The following is a 6,000-nucleotide window of genomic DNA, read 5'->3' as shown; positions in this document are numbered from 1 at the left end:
ATGAGTATGACTTCATGAGTACGAAGGGCATTAAATATAGCACATGGAGAATGTAGCGTATGTATTTGTAGGTCCCACATTCAGAAATATGCTTCGCGAATATAATCCCTGCCACTTTTGCTTTATCAAAAGTGGTTTTTTTAATTATAGGGAAGTGATATATTTGGCCCCTTGTCTTCCTCGGGCCAGCCCCTTATAGTGCACTCCTTTACCCTACAGGGGGTGCACCAGGGAAGAAAAAAGGGACGTATAAATAATTCCCTAATTAAGATGGTAAATTCTTGTTAGGATAACAGAATTGATTTTGATTAGGAGTCCTATGGGGTTGATTTTTCAGCTTCAAAAATGTTGGACTAGGGTTTGAATAGATTTTGTTGTAGAGTTTGAATACGATAGAAACTATTTAGGTACACGTTAAGGGGAAAACTTTATAAATATGTGGCCCGGTGGTGTGTTAAAGGAGGTCATTCATTGAATAAAATCTAAGTTTTTTATTTCTTCCATTTTGGATGCAAATAGAAGTGTAACTTGGGTCGGGTTGGGTTAAGCTTTTGCAAAAAATGAATTGGAATCGACCCGAACCCAGCCCCATTTTATGGTAAAAGCTCAACCCAAATTCCCAAAAACCGATTGTAGTCTCACCCCTATGACAACGATCTTACCTTTGGTTCATGACATAGTTCACTAAACTTTTTTTAATAAGTCAGAGATACATAAAATACAATAAATAAATGTTCAAATCCAGAAGACATCTTTTCTCAGGAATGTCGATTAGAGGAATGCTAAATTGAGGAGTGCCTTCAAACCCGGCTCGACTCGAGATTCAAGCGGGCTTTTGGATTGCAGACCCGCCTCGACCCGAAACCCAAGAAATATGAACCCAACCCAAGCTATTTTCGGGTCGGGTCGATGCGGGTCGGGTTTTACCCGACCCAAGTTGCAGCCCTAGTGAAAATGGCAAAACTATCATCCCATGCGATGTGGCATATGGGGATTTGTTATGTTACACTCTCAGTTCCACTCTATCTCCATAGCATCACTCTATAGATTTTTTTAAAAATAAATCCCTCTCAACAAATCCCCCAAATATGCTAAGGGAATGTCATCTCCCCCCCCCCCCCCCCCCCCCTCTCTCTCTCTCTCTCTCAACAAATCCCCCAAATATGCTAAGGGAATGTCATCTCTCTCTCTCTCTCTCTCTCTCTCTCTCTCACACACACACACACACACACACACACAAACACTACGGGCCCACTTCATTGGACAATCCAAACTGTTCATTTGTTGAGCCACGACATAAATAGGTTGCACTACGCAAATCATATCCATAGGATGATCCTAAGATCCTATTAGGATCATCCTATGGAGATGATTTACATGTTGCAGAAGATGAGGTGTAAATAGTGAACCCGCTGCATCGAAATATGAGGTGTAAATTGTGGGCTCCACCTTATGCATGGTTTAGGGGAAGATGGTTAGCCCCACCTATCAATACATGAAGTGCAAAATGGTGGGCCCAACATGCTATAACAACCATTTTTGCCCCCCCCCCCCCCCCCCCAGCAGATTCCTGGCTCCACCCCTGCGCCTAACCCCCAATCCTTCTAACCTTATTTTCCAAATCAGGCTGGGTTGGGTCCGGTTGGCCCAAGGAAAAACTAAAAAAATATAATCCTAAAATTTTAAATTTCAGAATAAAATTATGGAGACCCTAATCCAACCCGAAATTAAATTGGGATGACTTTTCTCAACCCTAACCCAACTCAATTTGAGGAAATGCCAACCCAATTTTCAATGGCAAAAACTGAAATTTCGGAAAATTCGGTTTCGGTCCCCACCGAAATCCAAAATTTCGGATTACGGTCGAAATTTAAAACCATGGTCATGAGTATGAAGGGGATAAAATATAGCACATGGAGAATGTAGCCTATGTATTATTGTAGGTCCGGCATTCAGAAAGATGTTTCGCGGATATAGATCACCAAGAATGTTCTGCTTTATCAAAAGTGGTTTTTTAAGGGAAATGTTATCAGCACTACTGTATTTTGATCACTTTATTTAAAGTATGGTATGGCCCGCACTATAGGATGATCCAAACCGTCCATTAGATGGGTCACAGCCTAAATAGGTTGTGACCCAAAAATCATTTTCAGCTGTTGATCCTAACCCTCCGATCTATAGAGGGTTAGGATCAACCTATGGAAGTGGATCCCTTTACAGATCGGAGGGCTAGGACGGCTTGGATCATTCTATGGTGCGGGCCATACCGTACTTTTAATAAAGTGAGGAGTGTGATCATCAAAATACATTAGTGCTGATGACATTTCCCTTTTTTAATTATAGGGAAGTGATATATTTGCCCCCTTGTCTTCCTCGGGCCAACCCTCCTTTACCCTAAAGGGGGTGGGCCAGGGAAGAATAAAGGGGCGCATATATATTTCCCTAATTAAAATGGTAAATTCTTGTTAGGATAACACATTGCCGTTGAGAATTGATTTTGATTAGGAGTCCTATTAAGAGTGCTATTGGGTTGAGTTTTCAGCTTGAAAAATATTGGACGTAGGGTTTGAATAGATTTGGTTGTAGAGTTTGAATAGGATAGAAACTATTAGCTACAAGTTAAGGGGAAAACTTTATAAAATCTAAGTTTATTTATATCTTCCCTAATGGATGCAATATAGGGGTGCAACTTGGGTCGGGTTAAGCTTTTGCTAAAATAATGTATAGGAATCAATCCAAACCCAGCCCCATTTTATGGTAAAAGCTCAACCCAACTTCCCAAAAACCGATCCGAGTTTCACCGCTATGACAACGATCTTACCTTTGGTTCATGACTTAGTTCACTAACCTTTTTTTAATAAGTCAGAGATACATACAATAAATAAATGTTCAAATCCAGAAGAAATCTTTCTCAGGCACAAAAAACTGTAGGCTCTATCGATTATATTCTATTAGATGAATGCTAAATTGAGGGGTGGTTTGCAGAAATTGGATGAAAGGCTGCCCCAATTGGTTGAATGTCACCGAAGGGCGCCCCCTTCAGTTTAGCATTCCTCTTGAAATGATTTTTATTTTAAAAAATAAAATCAGTGGAGGATTACTAATGCATGTCTTTTCTTTAAATGGCATAAAATAAATAGTTTCATAATTTGGAAGGAACTTTGAATACTCAAACTTCTCATTGATTATTGCTCTGTAGTGGCTCGTAAGTTTATTCTCACATTGGTTGAGTTTGATTATCTGGAGATTGAAATGCCTTTGTCCATCGGAAGGAAGAGAATGGGATTAGTTTGCCCTGCTGAGCTTTCAAGCAGCGGCATCAGATGCCACCCACCTCCCGAACTTGCTTCACGAGCCGGTGGTTCCATTCGCTGTTGTGGGAGTGAAACTGACGGGTGTTCATTTGCTGCCCGAAAAAAGCAAAAAGGAACATGACCTCCGATATGATGAACGGAATAGAACCATATCGAGGTCCTAATTGTACGACTTTGGTATGATGTTCTTCCAACGTGGATTCACGTAGAACATCGCGCCACCATACGAACATGGTCCGGAGAAATGATTGAAGAGAGTAGGGCTTATGGCCAATACCCCTCCTCAGCAGGTGGACGTTCCATTTCGAATAAGATTTTTGAATAGAACCATATAGAAAGATTAGATGTCCTACTGAGGCGCTACTCAGCCCTGCTGAAAAACCCTGCTTTCTTTACAATTACAAAAAAAAGGCGTGGGAGGACGTTGCAGATGTCCGGGACGGACACAACTTCTTCTAACGCTAGAAGACCACAGGAAGACACCCGGAACCAACACAATTCATGAAAGAAGCACACTGGGCGGGCGTGCTTCGACCGTGTCTCCAGGGAACAGTTGAATGTAGATATCATGAACGCGAGGTGCAGGATACCAGGCTGATAAACCTGGGCAACCACTCCCCTATGCACCCGAATCAGACAACGGGCTGGTCTTGTAAAATAAATCAGAGAGAGCTTTTTAATACCGGCTACTCCTACCTAATAGCAAAGATAGGAAACAACCTTCTGTCCATAGGTAACAGGTCTCTGTTCCGGTCGAGGAAAGCATCTTCGCTCCCCAGCCGCCTCGGGCGCACTTACCGGCCAAGCTCACGGGTCACGTGTAGGGCAACCATTTGACACAAGCAACCAATATCAAATATATGCTGCAAATCTCAGTCTTTTTATCTGGTATGGCTTAAAATTTTGAAGATGAAATCCACACTCAGATTTTGAAAAGGACACTCCTCACTTTGTCAAGTATCCCCAGTAACTAATCAAGGAAACATAAACTCAATAGAGGAGTGTCACTGTCATAAATTGAATAAAGCAAATTAGAAAAAAAAAAGCATATTTGTTTTGCTCTGTTATGAGGACAAATGCTTAAAAAGAGGCTCTTACCTAACAGCCACTGTGCCACATGACATGTTCTTACACCAAGAAAAGATAAAGAGCATTGGTTTTTGAAAGTGGGTCACCTCATGATAGTCTACAAGATCAACGGCCTTGATTACACATATATATGTCCCCATGCGAGACCCAAAAACTGATAGGATTGATCTTAGTGTGATACTGTTATTGATAGTCTAGTTATAAAACCACTTCTTTTTTTTCTTTTACTGTTATTGATAGTCTAGTTTTAAACACTAGCTTCTCCTTTCTCACTATATATCTTCAAACACATGTCCATAAACAAGTACAATAATTTGGAGGGTGGTCCATCCATGGGCCCATCATAATAAAGCCCCAACCTATAAAGAAATCAATCAAAAAAGCCTACAGGTAGATCAAAACAAAAGTTTTCAATGGCTCCACCTTCACAACTGAGTGTACGTAAAGAAACAACCCACTTTACTCCAACAATTTCGACCCTTGATTAGTGCACCATTGAGAAGTAACTATTCATAGCAAATTCTAAAAATACAAGTGGGGCCTGCATATTTGGATGGTCTAAACTCTAAACCATTCATTTAAGCCATGTTTGGCCGACATGAAAGGTTCTTTTCCATGGAATATTAGTTTATCAAATGTTGGGATAGGTGCAAGGAGATGGCAGAGGGAGAGACTTGAGAGTGCAGAAGTGAAGAGAGGGTGAGAAATGTCTGAAAAATAGGAAAAGAAAAGGTTTACTCAAAACTCTATTTTGAATGGGGTTTTTGTTTTTGCTATTTTCCAGCGACTTTTCACTGTCTCTTCGTTCGTCCCCTCTCAGTCCACTCCCTATCCCACTCTCCCTACCCCCCGGGGCATGTTTGGCTACAGTGAATTTATTTTTCTTGGAATATTAGCTTATCCAATGGCGAGGTGGGTGGGAGAGGAATAGACACGAGAGGAGTGAGGAGAGGGTAAGAAAAGCCAAAAAAAAAAAAAAACAAGGAAACAAAAAACTGCACCCAAAATAAGATTTGAGTTTTTCTCTCTCTTTTTTAAGCCACTTCTCACCCTCTGTTCATTCTTGCCCTCTCAAGTCTGTCCTTCGCCCACCCGCCATACCCCTTTTTCATGTTAGAATATGTGAGATCACATAAGATCTCATTGGTGGATTGTGTGGAGATCTCACCTTGGATCATCTTATTATACTAGGCAAGTTGGCTAGTACAGGTAACCTAGATAGATTAAGAAACTAGATTTGATTAGTAATTAGGTTGGAATATTCTACACATATCTCCTTCCATAGTTATCTTGATTTACTTCTATGTTTATCATGTAAGTGCTCTATTAAGCACACCTTGAGCTTATTGTAAAACATCCAAGAATTAGTGAAATCTCCTAAATTTATCATGGTATTAGAGCGGGTTGATCCGACTCGGGCTTGAGAACAACCTTAGGGATCTCATCTTCCCCGTCCACCCGGCAACCATCTTTCCCAAGTTTGCTTTGTTGCTCATTTTTTTTATTCCTGTTTTCCACCTCGTAGTTTTGTTGCCCTATGCATCCACAACTATATCTCAAGTCAAGCTCCTTTACAAACCCCTTTTGTTGCTTCTCC

This window comes from Tasmannia lanceolata, unplaced genomic scaffold (assembly GCF_043159265.1).
Source record: "Tasmannia lanceolata isolate RefF3 unplaced genomic scaffold, GAP_Taslan_0.1 ptg000020l, whole genome shotgun sequence".
In the NCBI taxonomy this organism is placed as follows: Eukaryota; Viridiplantae; Streptophyta; class Magnoliopsida; order Canellales; family Winteraceae; genus Tasmannia; species Tasmannia lanceolata.
Note: the sequence above shows the minus strand (reverse complement) of the source record.